The sequence below is a fragment of the Papio anubis genome, chromosome 11 (genome assembly GCF_008728515.1).
Source record: "Papio anubis isolate 15944 chromosome 11, Panubis1.0, whole genome shotgun sequence".
Lineage (NCBI taxonomy): Eukaryota > Metazoa > Chordata > Mammalia > Primates > Cercopithecidae > Papio > Papio anubis.
The window spans coordinates 91,958,097-91,978,509 of record NC_044986.1 but is presented as its reverse complement, the minus strand read 5'-3'; the positions used below and the strand labels follow the sequence as shown (position 1 = coordinate 91,978,509).

Genomic DNA, 20,413 nt, shown 5'->3' with positions numbered 1-20,413 from the left:
TATTTAAATAAGGCACTACATTAGACACATGGAAAAACATGTAATGCACATCACAGATGAGTAAGCTGAGGCTTAGAGAGATGACATGAAAAGTTAGTTTTCCAGCCAAGACTTCAGGCTCCTGAGCCAGTGCTCAATCACCAATCACAAATTATGAAATCAGATCTATTAAGTTCCATTTCTAGCTACCTGAGGATATCAATGTTAGTTTCAGTTTTTTAAAAGAGAAGAATTTTGGGCCGGGCACGGTGGCTCACGCCTGTAATCCCAGCACTTTGGGAGGCCAAGGTGGGCGGATCACGAGGTCAGGAGATGGAGACCATCCTGGCGAACACAGTGAAACCCTGTCTCTACTAAAAATACAAAAAAAAAAAAAAAAAAAAACTAGCCGGGCGTGGTGGCGGGCACCTGTAGTCCCAGCTGCTCGGGAGGCTGAGGCAGGAGAATGGCGTGAGCCCGGGAGGCGGAGGTTGCAACGAGCCGAGATTGTGCCACTGCACTCCAGCCTCGATGACAGAACGAGACTCCATCTCAAAAAAAAAAGAGAAGAATTTTGTTGTTTTCCTAGTAGAATTATGCACTGAGAAATCATATCCTGATTTTAATTCACAGCATGATTTCATTTTGGGAAGAGGAAGAAACGTTACATTAGCCATAAACATATATTGTAACAACAGGCACCCAAATTTCAGAAATGTTAAGATAGGAAAAGGAAAAAATCTATCGTTAAATGGAGGAAGTACTACATATAAAACAGGAAAGCATGCCTGCAAGGAAACAGGACTAGATTCAGTGGTTCCCAAACTCTGATTTCAGGGCCCTTTCATACTCTAAAAGTTGATGGCCTCAAAGAGTTTTTGTTTATGTGAGGGTAGAGCTAGTGGTATTTACCATTTTAGGACTGAATGAGAACAACTTTAAAATATGTATTAATTTACTTTAATAATAATAAAACCCATCACATGTTAACACAACTCAATTTTATGAAAATTGTATTTTATAAAACAAAGCACATTTAGTGGAAAGAGCAGCAATGTTTTACATTTTGCTTAATAGAAGACATCTGGATTCTCATATCTGCTTCTGCATTCTCAGCTGCCATATGAAAAAGTATATAAAGGAAAAAAAGAACTTCACAAATATGCAGCTGGAAGAGGGAATAATATCTTAATAGCTTTTCCAGAAAATTTTAGATTTTCTTCTCTGATACCACACCATAACTCGACCAGTGGTGGTTTCTCAAAGGTCAGTTGCAATATGAACGTGAAGTTTTCTTTCTTTGTTACATTAAAATCTATTTGTCTCACATTTTGAATGAAACTTCTACCCACGAAAAATTCCATAACATTAGTCATTTGGAAAATATTAGTTACTGAGTTAAGCCAATCTTCCAAATGTTGATACATTTCTTTATTACAGAAAATCACATGTTAATATCTCTGCCAATTTAATCAGAAATATCTTTATGTATTGGGAAGCAGTCATGCTCACAATGGGACATAAGTTTTCCAAAATCTAATTTTCATTAGAAAGTTTGAATTTTATGTTTAGCAACAAATACTGCCCATTTTTTGCCTTGTAGTGACAGGCTCGTGTCACTCATTCTTAAGAAACTCTCTGCCAGACACTCAAGTCTGAATAACCACAGTTTTTCTGTCCGTATTTCAAAGGAAAATGCTGTTCCATGAAAAAACCTCCCATGTAAATCAAGTGTTCGCATAAAAGTATTTCTCAAGACAACCACTGAGAAGCTGAGCACAGTGGCTCACAAATGTAACACTAGCTACTCAGGGAGGCTGAAGCAGACGGATCACTTGAGCCCAGGAGTTGGAGGCCAACCTGGGCAACACAGTGAGACCATACCTCAACAAAAATAAAATAAAATTTAAATTTAAAAAGGAACCACTGAGCTTCCATATGTTGGAGAAGTGTTTTATGCCTACATCATCACATGAAATGTTAAATTGTATATTAAAGGATCAGATTTTAAGTAATTAATTTTGTTTCTTAATCAAAAACAGTGGGTGAATATGGCTTTTAAAAAAAACTGTGAGTGTGTGGGGTAAAGAATACACTTGGTGCCACCGTCTTGATTTGTGTCAAGTGATCTACATTTTTGCCCCTCAGGGCCTGGGCACCACTGATGTAGATGTCAACCCAGTGAACAACACAAAATCGGTTTTCATAACACTCTGAAAACAGTATCGCACCCAAGGCCTTCCTGAAATGATCTTAATGATCCCTTAGGGCCCAGAGACCACACACTAAGAACCACTGGCCTAGACCTGTGATCATGGCACATCAGTCACCTCTCTGGGCCTCCATCCCTAATGTATAAATTCAGAGGTGGCATTACTGGGTTTAGAAGTTTCCTTTAATACCAGAAAGGTAACAGTCCACATATGTTCATACACCCCCAACCAGGGATCATCCACCAAACCTCATCCTTGCAGAATAACAATTTATGAAAAAAATGTATTATAAAAAACATAAAAGCACTGCAAAGCAGTCTCAGCAGCCATTCTCAGGGTAGCTCCCAACAGGTCAAAGTATGACAAGCAACACAGAGTTCTAGAGAATGGTGCAGTAGTAGCCACAAATGGCATGAGGTCCTTTCACGAGTTTCACCTTATTTTCAGGAAAGAAAGACATTCGTATAAACATCTGGTCTTATCAACAAAATGAATCACGAAACACAACTTCCTCATTCATCTAAAAGTTCACCCTAAAAGGATTCCCAACTCTAACTGTCCTGACTAAATACAATATTGCATAAAGAAGGTAATTTTGCATTGGCCTCAGATGAATAAAACATAATCTTCTCACCTATGATTTGCTACGTTTCTGGGACCATGGCCTATTTCAGCATTATTAATAATCTGATGTAATTGTGTTCATTTCAGTAATTAGAAATAATAGGAGCTTTTCATTTAATGTAATTTGGTCACTATTATAGCATTCCTTATCTCAAATTTTAGCAAAACTGATGCATTTTAAAATATGATAAAACTTTCTAATTCCATAAACTTCTGATTTATTTAATATATAGATTTTCAAAGTATATCCCCTGAAATATTAAAAAGAAAATTCAAAGACAAGGATCTTCAATAATTAAGCTGCTGCATGAAGCACAGAGCGAATGGTGCGATGTCACTGGGTCCAGAATGATGGTGGAGACTGTTTGATGTGTACACTGCTTTGAAGAGGGGATAAAACAGCAATAAACCCTCATCACAAGATCTGAAATTCTCCATGGCACTAATGCACTGTAAATATTGATGTCTCTCTCTAGGTAAGGTGCCTTTTAAATAAGTGGAAGGAATGGTGATCTAATTATGAATTAGAGCAAATTCCAAAGGGCAGACATATACACTTTTAACTGTTAAATATCCCACCCTTTCTTCTCATCAACTTGCCCAAATGCTCTCTTCCTTCATTCTTCAAGTTGTTTTTCAATTATTTAACCACTTAAGGCAACAAATAAACCTCTGCCAAGAAGACAGGCATAAATCATCAAGGTATTTAATCGAATCTAAATATAATATGCAGTTACATGTGTGCTTTTAGAACTTATGATGCAAACAGCAAAATTACTCTTCATGTAAAATGAAAATTATCTCTCTCCCATCTTCAGGGCAATTATACATTTCCTAAAGAGACATCTGACCATGGGAAGAAGCAAGTTATTATTACATGCTGTGGGGATACAAACCTGTTATCACGATTGCAAAACCCACCTTCAGATATGTGTTACTCCTTTTCATAAAGGTATTTATCCATATTTCACTTATTTCCTAGAATCTTTGGAAGAAATTTATGCAAGGCAAGGCAAGAAATAAGCTTTGAAAAACAACAAACGACTGAGAGAGAAGGATATAAAAATGAGTTTTATCACCTCGTTATTAAATATTTTTTCTATATAAGCAATAAATACAGGATACTATGGTTGGAAGATGTTTAGTGATAAACTGAAATATTACATTTTACAGATAAGTGCAATGAGCACCACATACATAGTTTAAGGGCCAGGTCAAAGGTCGCTATGCTCCAAAGAGACACAGCTGCATCTGGAGTACTTGGTAATCGACTCCCTGTCCTGTGTAATTCAGATCTGATCGCATCGCTATCCAGACAAAAATAAGACATATGAAAAGTACAAGATGCCTATATTGCACTTGAAACAACAGGTGATTTCTTGGTAAGTTTAAGATACATTACTGTAGATAACAGGATGTTTTCAATGGTTGCAATGAATCCAACAAACATAACGAGGGAAAACAAAGTCAAGGGGAAAAAATATATGCAATTTTCTTTCAAGACAGAGTTTCACTCTAGTTGCCCAGGCTGGAGTGCAATGGTGTGATCTCGGCTCACCGCAACCTCCGCCTCCCGGGTTTAAGTGATTCTCCTGCCTCAGCCTCCCGAGTAGCTGGGATTACAGGCATGCACCACCAAGCCCGGCTAATTTTGTATTTTTAGTAGAGACGGGTTTTCTCCATGTTGGTCAGGCTGGTCTTGAATTCCTAACCTCGGGTGATCCGCCCACTTCAGCCTCCCAAAGTGCTGGGATTACAGGTGAGAATATATGCAATTTTCTAATGACATATTAATGTTTCCACCCAAAAGCCAAGCATTTTTCCGTGGCATATTAAATTTATACCATTATGATTCTCACTCTGAAACTGACAATATAACCACTCTGATCAAAAATCCTCTACTCACTCACCTGAGAACAAGTGAGGAAATCTGAATAAGATTGTATACATTTTATATAAAGACTGTATATTAACGCTGCATAAATGTTAATGTGGTTGTGACAGAACAGGAACTTTTCTCAAAATCTTAACCATTGAAATGAATCTATCTGTATCATTTCTCATAACTGCATGAGATTCTGTAATTAGCCCAAATTTAAATTTTTTTAAAAACACAAAGAGTTAAACAAAATCCCAGGTACAAATTCTCAATGTCAAGGCCTGCCACAATTGAGACTTAGGGTACCTTCCTAACATTATTTCCCCTAATACTCTGCTTATCACCCAATGTTTAGCCCCTACAACCACTGCCAGTGCCCTGTAGCCTGTCCACACAGACAGCTCCCTGAACATGCACCACAGTAGAAAACCGTATGGCTCACCAGTGCTGCAACTACCGTTATCAGGAACCTTTGCCCCCCTCTCCACCCACTTCAGTGTGTCCTATACCCTAGAAGTCCTCCTCAAATGACAGCACCTCCTCCAACCCATCAGATTTGGTATTTGTGTCCTGGCAGCAAGTGTTTGGCAAACTCAGAGAGGGGTCTTTGAGGACAGTTTAGCGGAAAGACCGTTTCTAACATATGGCAGGATTAAGGAATGACAGCAAAGGGTATAGTGCCCTCTGCTCACATGAGGCAAGGGGAGCTGTGACATTCCCCAGAGGGCCACAGCTACACAAAAGCCACAGCCAGGAAGGCTGACTCCCTCTTTCCACTTCCGTCAATGCCCTGCTGCCACAGTCCTAGCATGGAAAAGGGGCAGAGGGCATAGAGCCTGGACAGTCAGTGTGAGAGGCTGGCCTCCTGGCACATGCAGCAGAGCAGATAGGTGTGGAGGATCAAAGGAAACGATCCAGCTCAGAGGTACTAGTAAAATTCCTCTGCCTCTTTCTCCCACTGCACCTTGCTTCTCCTTTTTTTTAAGAGACAAAGTCTTGCTCTGTCATCCAGGCTGGAGTGCAGTGCAAGATCACAGCTCACTGCAGCCTTGAACCACTGGGCTTAGTGCTCCTCCAGCCTCAGCTGCACCAGTAAGTGAGACTACAGGTAGACGCCACTACTCCCGGCTAATTAATTTTTTGTAAAAATAGGATTTCACAGTGTGGCCCAGGCTGATCACAAACTCCTGGCCTCAAAGTGAACTTCCCATCTCAGCCTCCAAAAGCCTTGAGATTACCAGCATGAACCACTGCGTTCAACCTGTTTCTACTTTTAATAGCATTGGCCAGTTCAGCAAGAGGACAAGTATTTACTCTCTTCATTTTTACAACCCATCCACTCTAAACACACACCCCAACAAAGTAGGAACAAAATGTTTTAAAGTTGTCTAAGATATATCAGTCAGAAACAAAACTACTTCCCAATTCATTTTTTAAATAGATGTATTCCAGTATTTTATTTTTATTTTAAACTTTTATTTTAGCTGCAGGGATAAAGAGGCAGGTTTCTTTTTCTTTTCTTTTCTTTTTTTTTTTTTTTGAGACAGAGTCTTGCTCTGTCACCAGCCTGGAGTGCAGTGGCGCGATCTCAGCTCACTGCAACCTCCGCCTCCCAGTTCAAGCTCTTCTCCTGCCTCAGCCGCCCAAGTAGCTGGGATTACAGGTGCCTGCCACCACACCTGGCTAATTTTTGTAATTTTAGTAGAGATGGGGTTTCACTGTGTTGGCCAGGCTGCTCTCAAACTCCTCATCTCAGGTGATCCACCCACCTCAGTCTCCCAAAGTGCTGGGGTTGCAGGTGTAAGCCACTGTGCCCAGTCCCTGTAAGTTTCTAATACAGGTAAATTTTGTGTCACAGGTTTGGTGTACACATTATTTCACCACCCAAGTAATAAGCATAGTATCCAATAGTTGTTCTTTTTATTTATTTATTTTATCATGACCTCCTCCCTCTCCCTGTCTCCACGCTCATGTAGGCCCAGTGTGTGTTCAGGCACTCCTTTCCTTTCATCCCCAGGGTAGAACAGAGTGGTTAAGGGGCATAAGAAATGGACATCAGAGGTGAAAAGCCTTTGACTTCTCTCTTCCCGCCTCCCAGGGGAGAGTGAAGGACCTGGCCCGAGGCAATGATATAAATGACCAGCTACTTATCAAAACAGGCATTGGCTACTGAATCCTCTGCACAAAAACATAGTATCCTCAGGTCCTTTGCTAAGCCAGTACAGTTTAGGGGAAAAGTTAGTTGAGCCCCTGCCAGACACATCACAGCGTGATCTGGCCACCCAGAGAGCAAACGGAACCCAGTAGTTCACAACAATGACTTTTTCTCTTTTATATATATATTTTGGTGTCCCTATTTTGCTATGGTTGAGATACCATCTGGCTACTTCAACCAATAAATATTTGATTAGCATCTAACCAGACATCATTATCCTAGTGATTTTAAAAACTAATAAATATGGGAGCAAGATGTTGAGAGTCCTTTACTGTAGAAAAAAAAAAAATCACTCTAAATTGAATCCCATTCTGCCCATTCATTCATTCATTTATTTGAGACAGGGTCTTGCTCTGTCTCCCAAATGGGAGTAGAGTGGTACAATCATAGCTCACTGCAGCCTTAACTCCTGGGCTCAAGCGATCCTCCTGTCACAGCCTCCCAAGGAACAGAGACTACAGGCACACACCACCGTGCCCTGATAATTTTTCTTCTCTTTTTTTTTGAAACAGCATCTTACTCTGCCTCCCAGGCTGGACTGCAGTGGCACTATCATTGCTCACTGCATCCTCAAGCTCCTGAGCTCAGGGAAGCCTCCTGCCTCAGCATCCCATGTAGCTGGGACCACGGGTGCCCCCCACCATGCCCAGCTAATTTTTTTATTTTCTGTAGAGACAGGGTCTCACACTATGTTGTCTAAGCTGGTCTTGAACTCCTGGCCTCAAGCTATCCTCCCGCCTCAGCCTACCAAAGTGCTGGTACAGGCATGAGTCATCATGCCCGACCTGGCTAATGTTTTTATTTTTTAAATTAATGGGTCTCGCTATATTACCAAGGCTGGTCTCAAACTCCTGGCCTCAAGCAGTCCTGCTGTCTTGGTCTCCCAAAGTGCTGGGATTACAAGGTGTGAGCCCCTACACCAGGCCTCTGACCATTCAAAAAGGAACAATTCCTCTAACAGATTGCTACTCCCTCCCCAGCGACTGGCTCAGGACAGGTAAAAGGCAAATGTTAGTAAGTGTCCAACAGGGACAGTTAGAAGAGTACTAAATACGATGAGAAGCCCAGATAAAAATAACCAAGGGTAATTACACAACTGGTACCAGAGACTTTCATTGCGAGAATATTATGGAATTATTTTTCTGGATTGTTTTTGTACTTTCAGAAACATATCTTAATGGGCAATGAGGAGATTGAAGCTGAGACTAGGGGAATGTAAGGTGGAAAGAAACTGAGAAAAAAAAAAAAAAAAGAAGCAAGTTAGAGGGAGGATAGAGGGGCATATGAGCAGGCAAGAGTGAGCAATTTTACTTAAAATTTTTAAAAAATGCAAGGTGCTGTGGCTCACGCCTATAATCTCAGCACTTTGGGAGGCCGAGGCGGGCGGATCACGAGGTCAGGAGATCGAGACCATCCTGGCTAACACGGTGAAACCCCATCTCTACTAAAATACAAAAAAAAAATTAGCCGGGCGCGGTGACGGGCGCCTGTAGTGCCAGCTACTCGGGAGGCTGAGGCAGGACAATGGCGCGAACCCGGGAGACGGAGCTTGCAGTGAGCCGAGATGGTGCCACTGCACTCCAGCCTGGGCGACAGAGTGAAGACTCCGCCTCAAAAAAAAAAGAAAGAAAGAAAAAAACAAACAAAAATGTGTTTCTCTTACAGATAAACAAAAATGAATAAAACATGAGAAAATGAAACAAACTCCTGGGCTCAGGTGGATCATTTGAGCCCAGGAGTTTGAGACCTACCTAAGCAACATAGTGAGACCTCGTCTCTACAAAAAATACAAACATTAGCTAGGCACAGTGGCACACATCTGTGGTTCTAGCTATTCTAGAAGATGAGGCAGGAGAATCGCTTGAGCCTGGGAGGTCATGGCTGCTGTGAGCCCATTTCATGCCACTGCACTCAAGCCTGGATGACACAGTGAGACTGTGTCACAAAAAAATAAAAATAAAAATGAGAGAGAGAGAAAACACAAAAAAGGGGGGGAGGCTTATGTTATTGTTATTTATAATATTATTTTTCTTCATATATGTGCTGAGCAGGAGATGTGCTATCTTTCTATTTCCACATGGCCAACAGCCCCAGTTAGAATGTAGGACCCACAAGGGGATAGAACATATCTTTCTTCCTCACTCTCTCACCCTCAGTGCCCAAAACAGTGCCTAGAAAACTAAATACGGTTGATTCTAGTTTTACACAATAGTTATGTTATATAAAGTAACTGTAAACACTGAATGAGCAAATACTCAACCATTGTTCCTAGGAGAACTACAAAGTTAGGTAGAGCCTCTGATCACAACCCCGTTGTTCACCATTCAATACAGAGCCTTGCCTTAGGTGTGATCTGTATAAAGACATCTTACTTAATATATATTGTTGATTAAACTCACGGCCAACAGGACTATAACTCACACCTGAACAAAGCTTACCTAATACATATACTTTCTCTGGAAGGTGTATCATAGACTAACTGTGCTGAGGAATACTAGACAGCATTTTGGTATTATGCTTGGGCACAACTTTAACAGCAAAATCACCAGCAAAAAAGCACGAAAAAGATGGCGACAAATAGCCCATGAAAAGGACACTTTTTTACAATATGAAAACCAGAGCAAGAAGGCAGTTTCCCATTCTTCAACCTCAACTGGAAACATAGTCAAGTGACTCAAACTGTTTGCCATCCAACACACGTTCATGAATGAGCACAAAGGTGCCCTGAGTATTAATTCAGGAGTTACAAATAAATTTTAGCAAATAGCTAAAATCACAAATATTGACTTCACAAATCATGAGAATTTTAGGTAAATATTTACTAAATGAACGACTCTTATAAATCTTTAAAGGAACTATACCCTTCCCTCTGTCAGATTCCATTCCAGATACTGCTCTTGTGCTTTTTTCCCCCATAGGCAATCTTTTGACAGGAGTGTGCTGTTTCATTGCTCCTCTCCAGTACTCAACTAACATAGTTTTTGCTGTTGTTGTTGTTGCTGCTGTTGTTGTTTCTTGTTGTTGTTGCTGTTTTGCCAAGAGTGCCATAAACGTCTTTCCCTTTATCAACCCGTATTTTTGAGCCCCATATCCCTAGGATTTCACAGTACACAACATAGACCTGCTCTCTGCCCTCGTGAAGTTTTCAGTGCCCTGGAGAAGGTAGACATGATCCAGCCCTTCAGTGTGATCCTGCTGCTTCATAAGTACACAGCACTACAGGAACATCTAAGAAAGGCACTGTCTTTAAGAGCTTTAGCAAAGACTTCAAGTGAAAAAGAACAGCTAAATTTTACCTATGAACCTTTTGCATTCTTCTGCAGGCCACCTCTTATGGAAAGCCTCTGACCACGCCTCCACAAGCTCCTTTCACGGCTGCCAAATCGTATCATTGTGTTTGCCACATTGCCCTGCTAGGTTTTAGGACGTTCCTCCTCACTGGCAACACACTCCTAGACAACTCCATCATGCCATTCACTGTCATATCCATAGAGGCAAGGCCCTTAAAAGTATCTGAAACAAGTCTCAATCAATTTAGAAGTTTAGGCAGGGCACAGTGGCACATATCTGTAATCCCAACACTTTGGGAGGTCAATGCAGGTGGATCACCTGAGGTCAGGAGTTCGAGACCAGTCTGATCAACATGGTGCAACCCCGTCTCTACTAGAAATACAAAAATAAGCCAGGCGTGGTTGTGAGCACCTGTGACCCCAGCTACTTGGCAGGCTGATGTACAATAATCCTTTGAACCTGGGAGGCACAGGTGGCAGTGAGCCAAGATTGTGCCACTGCACTACGGCCTGGGAGACAGAGCAAGACTCCGTCTCAAAACATAAAAATAAAAATAAAAATAAAGTTTATTTTTGCCAAGGTTAAAGACATGCCCCAACACAGCCACAGGAGATCCTGAGAACAACTGCCCAAGGTGATTTGTTACAGCTTGATTTTATACATTTTAGAGGACAGAAGTTATGAGCACACATCAATCAATACATGTAAGGTGTACACTGGTTTAGTCTGGAAAGGCAGGACAATGAAGCAAGGGATTCCAGGTTATCGATTCAAAGATTTTTTGACTGTCAATTGGTTGAAAGAGTTAAGTTATTATCTAAAGATCTGGAATAAACAGAAAGGAGTGCCTGGTTAATATAAGGGGTTGTGGAGTCCAGGGTTCTTACTATGCAGATGAAACACCCAGGTAGCAGGCTTCAGGGAGAATAGATGGTAAATGATTTTTAATCAGACTTAAAAAGGTGCCAGACTCTTTACGAGAGAGATTTGTGAGGCCATTTCAAAATACACCAAAGAAATATATTTTGGGGTAAAATACTTTGATTTCTTTAAGGACCAGCTACCTGGCATTTTGTTATATATTTTATCACTACCAAGAGACTATATGGTGGCTGTTTTAATGTTTTGGGTTTTTTTGGGTTTTTTTTTTTTTTTTTTTTTTGAGACAAGGTTTTACTTTGTCACTCAGCCTGGAGAGCAGTGGCATGATCATAGATCACTGCATCCTTGAACTCCCAGGCTCACGTGATCCTCCTGCCTCAGCTTACCAATTTGCTGGGACTACGGGTGCACACCATGATGACTGGTTAATTTTCTTATTTTTGTAGAGACAGTGTCATGCTGTCCAGGCTGGTCTCAAAATTCTGGGCTCAAGCGATCCTCCCACCATGGCCTCCCAAAGTGTTGGGATTAGAGGCACGAGCCAGCCTGTTTCAATGTTAATGCTGGTCAGTAACACCTGAATTCCAAAGAGATGAGGGTATAAAAAGGTATATCCAATCCCCTTTCCCATCATGGCCTGAACTAGTTTTCAGGTTTACTTTGGTATATCCCTGGCCAAGAATGGGTCCATTCAGTTGGTTAGGGGTCTCAGAATTTCATTTTTTGTTTGCAGTCTATTTTGGTTTTGTTTCAGGGCAATGGTGGTGGTGCCTGGCCAGAAGAATGGGGCAGAAGGAAGAGAATAAATGAGCAGAGAAAACTGCAGGTGCAAAAGCCAGACACTGAAATTCAAGCAACACCAATCAGACGTAGATTTAATCGTTTCACATAGTCCCATATTTGTTGGAGGCTTTGTTCGCTTCTTTTTACTCTTTTTTTTTCTCTAAACTTCTCTTCTCGCTTCATTTCATTCATTTGATCTTCAATCACTGATACCCTTTCTTCCAATTGAATGCATGGGTTACTGAAGCTTGTGTATTTGTCACATAGTTCTCCTGCCATTGTTTTCAGCTCTATCAGGTCATTTAAGGACTTCTCTACATGGGTTATTCTAGTTAGCCATTCGTCCAATTTATATTCAAGGTTTTTAGCTCTACGTCTGATTGGTGTACCTGAAAGTGATGGGAGAATGGAACCAAGTTGGAAAACACTCTGCAGGATATTATCCAGGACAACTTCCCCAACCTAGCAAGGCAGGCCAACATTCGAATTCAGGAAATACAGAGAACACAAAAAAGATACTCCTCGAGAAGAGCAACTCCAAGACACATAATTGTCAGATTCACCAAAGGTGAAATGAAGGAAAAAATGTTAAGGGCAGCCAGAGAGAAAGGTCAGGTTACCCACACAGTTAAACATATCAGACTAACAGCGGATCTCTCGGAAGAAACTCTACAAGCCGGAAGAAAGTGGGGGCCAACATTCAACATTCTTAAAGAAAAGAATTTTCAACCCATAATTTCATATAAAGCCAAACTAAGTTTCATAAGTGAAGGAGAAATAAAATCCTTTACAGACAAGCAAATGTTTAAGAGATTTTGTCACCACCAAGCCTGCCCTACAAGAGATCCTGAAGGAAGCACTAAACATGGAAAGGATCAATCAGTACCAGCCACTGAAAAAACATGCCAAAATGTAAAGACCATCGATGCTAGGAAGAAATTGCATCAACTAACGAGCAAAATAACCAGCTAACATCATAATGACAGGATCAAATTCACACACAACAATATTAACCTTTAATGTAAATGGGCTAAATGCTCCAATTAAAAGACACACACTGGCAAACTGGATAAAGAGTCAAGACCCATCTGTGTGCTGTATTTGGGAGACCCATCTCACGTGCAGAGACACACATAGGCTCAAAACAAAGGGATGGAGGAAGATCTACCAAGCAAATGGAAAACAAAAAAAGGCAGGGGTTGCAATCCCAGTCTCTGATAAAACAGACTTTAAACCAACAAAGATGAAAAGAGACAAAAAAGGCTATTACATAATGGTAAAGGGATCAATTCATCAGGAAGAGCTAACTATCTTAAATATATATGCACCCAACACAGGAGCACCCAGATTCAAAAAGCAAGTCCTTAGAGACTTACAAAGAGACTTAGACTCCCACACAATAATAATGGGAGACTTTAACACTCCACTGTCAATATTACACAGATCAACAAGACAGAAAGTTAACAAAGATATCCAGGAATTGAACTCAGCTCTGCACCAAGCAGACCTAATACACATCTACAGAACTTTCCACCCCAAATCAACAGAATATACATTCTTCTCAGCACCACATCGCACTTATTCCAAAATGGACCACATAATTGGAAGTACTCCTCAGCAAATGTAAAATAACAGAAATTACAACAAACTGTCTCTCAGACCACAGTGCAATCAAACTAGAACTCAGGACTAAGAAACTCACTCAAAACCGCTCAACTACATGGAAATTGAAAACCTGCTCCTGAATGACTACTGGGTACATAACGAAATGAAGGCAGACATAAAGATGTTCTTTGAAACCAATAAGAACAAAGACATAACATACCAGAATCTCTGGGACACATTTAAAGCAGTGTGTAGAGGGACATTTATAGCACTAAATGCCCACAAGAGAAAGCTGGAAAGATCTAAAACTGACACCCTAACATCACAATTAAAAGAACGAGAGAAGCAAGAGCAAACACATTCGAAAGCTAGCAGAAGGCAAGAAATAAATAAGATCAGAGCAGAACTGAAGGAGATAGAGATATAAAAAACCCTTCAAAAAATCAATGCATCCAGGAGTTGGTTTTTTGAAAAGATCAGCAAAATTGATACACCACTAGCAAGACTAATACAGAAGAAAAGAGAGAAGAATCAAATGGATGCAATAAAAAATGATAAAGGGGATATCACCACCAACCCCACAGAAATACAAACAACCATCAGAGAATACTATAAACACCTCTATGCAAATAAACTAGAAAACCTAGAAGAAATGGATAAATTCCTGGACACATACACTCTCCCAAGACTAAACCAGGAAGAAGTTGAATCCCTGAATAGACCAGTAACAGGCTCTGAAATTGAGGCAATAATTGATAGCCTACCAACTAGAAAAAGTGCAGGACTAGATGGACTCATAGCCGAATTCTACCAGAGATACAAGGAGGAGCTGGTACCATTCCTTCTGAAACTATTCTAATCAACAGAAAAAGAGGGAATCCTCCCTAACTCATTTTATGAGGGGAACATCATCCTGATACCAAAGCCTGGCAGAGACACAACAAAAGAAGAGAATTTTAGACCAATATCCTTGATGAACATCGATGCAAAAATCCTCAATAAAATACTGGAAAACCGAATCCAGCAGCACATCAAAAAGCCCATCCACCATGATCAAGCTGGCTTCATCCCTGGGATGCAAGGCTGGTTCAATATACACAAATCAATAAACGTAATCCAGCATATAAACAGAACCAAAGACAAAAACCACATGATTATCTCAATAGATGCAGAAAAGGCTTTTGACAAAATTCAACAGCCCTTCATGCCGAAAACTCTCAATAAATTTGGTATTGATGGGACATATCTCAAAATAATAAGAGCTATTTATGGCAAACCCACAGCCAATATCGTACTGAATAGGCAAAAACTGGAAGCATTCCCTTTGAAAACAGGCACAAGACAGGGATGCCTTCTCTCACCACTCCTGTTCAACATAGTGTTGGAAGTTCTGGCCAGGGCAATCAGGCAGGAGAAAGAAATCAAGGGTATTCAGTTAGGAAAAGAAGAAGTCAAATTGCCCCTGTTTGCAGATGACATGATTGTGTATTTAGAAAATCCCATTGTCTCAGCCAAAATCTCCTCAAGCTGATAAGCAACTTCAGCAAAGTCTCAGGATACAAAATCAATGTGCAAAAATCATAAGCATTCTTACATACAAATAACAGACAGAGAGTCAAATCATGAGTGAACCCCCATTCACAATAGCTTCAAATAGAATAAAATACCTAGGAATCCAACCTACAAGGGATGTGAAGGACCTCTTCAACGAGAACTACAAACCACTGCTCAACGAAATAAAAGAGGACACAAACAAATGGAAGAACATTCCATGCTCATGGATAGGAAGAATCAATATCATGAAAATGGCCATACTACTCAAGGTAATTTATAGATTCAATGCCATCTCCATTAAGCTACCAATGACTTTCTTCACAGAATTGGAAAAAACTACTTTAAAGTTCATATGGAACCAAAAAAGAGCCCACATTGCCAAGACAATCCTAAGCCAAAAGAACAAAGCTGGAGGCATCACGCTACCTGACTTCAAGGCTACAGTAACCAAAACAGCATGGTACTGGTACCAAAACAGAGATATAGACCAATGGAACAGAACAGAGCCCTCAGAAATAATACCACACATCTACAACCATCTGATCTTTGACAAACCTGACAAAAACAAGAAATGGGGAAAGGATTCCCTATTTAATAAATGGTGCTGGGAAAACTGGCTAGCCATATGTAGAAGGCTGAAACTGGATCCCTTCCTTACACCTTATACAAAAATTAATTCAGATGAACTTGATTTAAATGTTAGACCTAAAACCATAAAAACTCTAGATGAAAACCTAGGCAGTACCATTCAGGACATAGGCATGGGCAAGGACTTCATGTCTAAAACACCAAAAGCAATGGCAACAAAAGCCAAAATTGACAAATGGCATCTAATTAAACTAAAGAGCTTCTGCACAGCAAAAGAAACTACCATCAGAGTGAACAGGCAACCTACAGAACGGGAGAAAAATTTTGAAATCTACTCATCTGACAAAGGGCTAATATCCAGAACCTATAAAGAACTCAAACAAATTTACAAGAAAAAAACAAACAACCCCATCAAAAAGTGGGTGAAGGATATGAACAGTCACTTCTCAAAAGACATTTATGCAGCCAACAGACACATGAAAAAATGCTCATCATCACTGGCCATCAGAGAAATGCAAATCAAAACCACAATGAGATACCATCTCACACCAATTAGAATGGTGATCATTTAAAAAGTCAGGAAACAACAACTGCTGGAGAGGATGTGGAGAAATAGAACACTTTTACACTGTTGGTGGGATTGTAAACTAGTTCAACCATTGTGGAAGACAGTGTGGCGACTCCTCAAGGATCTAGAACTAGAAATACCATTTGACCCAGCCATCCCATTACAGGGTATATACCCAAAGGATTATAAATCATGCTGCTATAAAGACACATGCACATGTGTGTTTACTGCGGCACTATTCACAATAGCAAAGACTTGGAACCAACCCAAATGTCCATCAGTGACAGACTGGATTAAGAAAATGTGGCACATATACACCATGGAATACTATGCAACCATAAAAAAGGATGAGTTCATGTCCTTTGTAGAGACATGGATGCAGCTGCAAGCCATCATTCTCAGCAAACTATCGCAAGAACAGAAAACTGAACACCGCATGTTCTCACTCACAGGTGGGAATTGAACAATGAGATCACTTGAACACAGGAAGGGGAATATCACACACCGGGGCCTGTCGTGGGGTGGGGGAAGGGGGGAGGGATAGCATTAGGAGATATACCTAATGTAAATGACGGGTTAATGGGTGCAGCACACCAACATAGCACATGTATACATATGTAATAAACCTGCACGTTGTGCACATGTACCCTAGAACTTAAAGTATAATTTAAATAAATAAATAAATAAATAAGAAATTTGGTATGGGTGTAGCACATGTGATTGGAAACAAAGTGATTGGAAGGTGATAAAGCAAGCAAGGTAGGCTGGGATGAGGCAACTCAGTGTCTTCCAAGTCAGAGACTGTCAAAAGTTGATGTGCACAGAAACCACCTAGGAATCTTGTTAAAGAACTTCAGTAGGTCTAGAGTGGGTAGGATCTGAAATTCTGCATTTCAGTGTCCTGGTGACATCAGTGCTGCTGGTCTGAGTGATCATCACCCTTTTGTGACTCTGAGTAGCAGGGCTATGTCATGCTATATACATGTAATTGCTGTATATATAAAATAAATATTATATATATATACACACACACATATTTAATTCAGCTGTGATTATTTTAAAATGTGAACTTCATACTGGCAGTCACAGATCTTCATCATTTCTCAGCTTGATTTATTCTATCCCTCCAGGCTTGGCCGTCTCCAAGTCATCCTCTACAAAGCACTCATGATACCTTTTCTAAACCACAAATCAGATGTCATAACTCAGAATCTTTGGTCTGCTTGGGCACAATACCATTAGAGTACCCTCTGTGAGCTGAACAACGTCTCTGCACCCTGACACTCAACTGGAACACTCACTGCAGAAGGCCACAGAGGCTTTCCGGTTCTCTCCCCGGGCCCTCTTCTCACCCACTCTCTTCTCTAAGGTCGGCTGGGCAGGCATTGCCATCTCTGAGAAGTTTAACAGGTTTCTACAGCCTAAGTGAAATCACGCTTGATTTCACTTGTTAGATCTGGTACTTTCTCATCTGTCCGCCTCATTAAATTTTGTGATTCTACCCCTAGTGTTTAGTCCAGCAAAGGACACTGAGAAAATGTTTGTTAAAGTGTTACTGTATAAATAAATAAAGAAAATGAATGATTTCCATCTACAGATACAGGACTTCCATCTATCTCTGTCCTTTTCACATTGATTGTCTCAAGTATTGAAAGGGCAATCTCTGTAGCAAAGAAACAATTACAGATGTTGGAAGGCCCCAGAGAACCAAAAAAAGGTCTTCTACCAGGAAAGGGACAAAGAATTGCTGCTTCAAATACTGGTGATAAACTCCCTGGTTGGAAATACCATCCAGGTTTTACTTCCCTTTTTTTTTTTTTTTTAAATTATTAATTTTGCACTATGGTCCTTCATGCAGTGCTGACTCCCTTATGAGAATATCTGAGTGGGAGTCAATCTAAATTAATTCTTCACATATAATTTTATGTGTGTATCTGCACGAAATTCCTCGTATCACTTCCCCTTTACCAATTTAGTTCAACAATCATGTAATTAAATTTTAAAATTATAACTTCATCTAATAAGTAATTTGTCTTTCAAAAATTGACATTGACTATTGATTGCATTGAAGATATTCTCTAAATGCTCAATGCCCTCTCCTTTGACATTTGTCTTCTATTATTTTGTTAAGAATTTAAGTACAGCAGTAACTGTCAAGTTAACTTTCGATGAGCATTATTTCCCCTATTTCTTTATTATTATAACCTTTACTCCACAATACTATATAAAAGCGTAATCTTCTTCTCTTACCTGGGGACTAGCAATTTGCCAATTTCATTTGCCAGTTTTCTGTCACCTCAGGATGTGCGTTTGAAGCTCCTGCACTTTACGAGATTTTATAATTATCCCAGTGTATGTTGACCATCAACAATTACTTCACAGCAGCAGGCCTCTCTACAACTATGAGGTGTTAAACTTCCACTCTAATCTCCATACTTCATTTTTGTCAGAGCTGGGCTTTACATCTTGCACATGAATTTTTTATTTTTTATTTTTTTTTTTATTTTTATGGTTTTTTTTGAGACAGAGTCTAGCTCTGTCACCCAGGCTGGAGTGCAGTGGTGCAATCTGGGCTCACTGCAGCCTCAACCTCCCAGGCTGAAGGGATCCTCCCACCCCTGCATCCTAAGCAGCTGGGACCACAGGCTCGCCACCACACTGGGATGCACATGAATCTTCATGGTACTAAAACCTTTTTTTTTTTCTTTCTTTCTTTTTGCACTCTGACATCTAAATCTAAATCTCTTTTACTGGTGGAAGTGGGCCTCTCACAGACAGGCAGAGTGCCCTCTATGCACGGCTTGCTCATGGGCACTGCTTCCTGCGTCTTTGGGCTTCCTAACAGCGGGATGTACAGGGCGTCAAGGGTGTCGTCCGCCTGGAAGCCCAGCAGAGCTGTGGCCGGGGCTGTGGCCGCGCACTTTGGCTGGTGAAGCCACACTCACCCAGCGTCTTGCCAACATCCAAGAGCTGGTCATCCTTGTACAGCTGCTGAGGATGCCCCCGACGATGCATTTCAACTCAAACACCATGCTAGACACCTTGGTATCTGTGAAGATGGTGATGTAGTGGCGCTGGATCATGAGGAACATGCTATCTCTGTGGCCGCCTCTCCCTTCAGCACACATGCGCGGCCACGCTTCGCCAGGTTCCCAGCAGCCAGCACCCACAGCCCAGCATGCCACATGCATGGCCCCGTCCCTTGCCTGCCCCGCTAAAAGCTTTCTAAGGAAGTTTAAAAAGTCATTCTGTCAAAGACAAACATCTACAGTGGGGCACAATGGTTGAAGCCTGTAATCTCAGCACTTTGGGATGTTGAGGTGGGCAGATCATGTGATGTCAGGAGTTCTAGACCAGCCTGGCCAACATGGTGAAACCCTGTCTCCACTAAAAATACAAAAATTAGTTGGGCATGGTGGTGTGCGCCCATAGTCTCAGGGGTGGCTGAGGCAGAGGGCAGAAGAATCGTTTGAACCTGGAAGGCCAATAATCCCTCCAGAATGCTCCATTCTGATGAGGAGAGGACAAAGAATACACATGTGAGCATAGCCTATGCCATGAGGAGATCAGTGCTAGGAACGAAAACGAAGTAAAGGATCGGATGCTGCCAGAAGTTGAAAAGCTTTATTTTCTACAGGGGGAGTATGACAGAAGCACTTTAAAAACATTCAAATTGCTCATTATCCACTTCTCTGTCTTAACTGTTCCAGTTTCAAATTAATTCCTTACCACACAACCCTGTACACACTGGCGATTAATAAGGCCATTTGGCACCAACTGGTTGCTCCAAGGCGGCAATAAGACTTCATGGCTCTGAAACATATGGCTGCGTGTCTGTTTGTATTACCTTCAAAGTGCAGAGATCCTTCATAGCTAATCCAAACCATTCATTCTCCTCCTTAAGGAAAGAGTAATGTAAAAGTAAACATGCCCTGATCATTTATAATAAACCAATTAAGTCTGTAATCACTAACATTTGTTGAGCATTTACTATGGGTTATGTATATGCTAATAACCTTAATGTCATAACTGATCAAATCCTCAGAACAAGGCCATAAAATAGGTTCTATTATTATTCCCATCTTACAGGTATGAAGACTTGGTGTTACAGAGATCAGATATCCTGGCAAAAGTTTTAATCCAACAGTAATTAGTAGAAATAAAAATCCAAGCGTCAGTAGTCAAGCCACAGGAAACATGCTCCTATCCAGTATGCATGAAATCCAGGAACA

The 20,413-nt window shown here is 40.8% G+C and overlaps 1 protein-coding gene and 1 pseudogene across 31 annotated transcripts in view; both read right to left on the bottom strand.

Moving 5' to 3' along the window:
• PARD3 (par-3 family cell polarity regulator) overlaps window positions 1-20,413 on the bottom strand; it is a 711,028-nt gene that overhangs the window by 360,079 nt on the left and 330,536 nt on the right. The window lies entirely within an intron of this gene.
• Window positions 16,784-19,570, bottom strand: LOC110744211 (annotated as a pseudogene).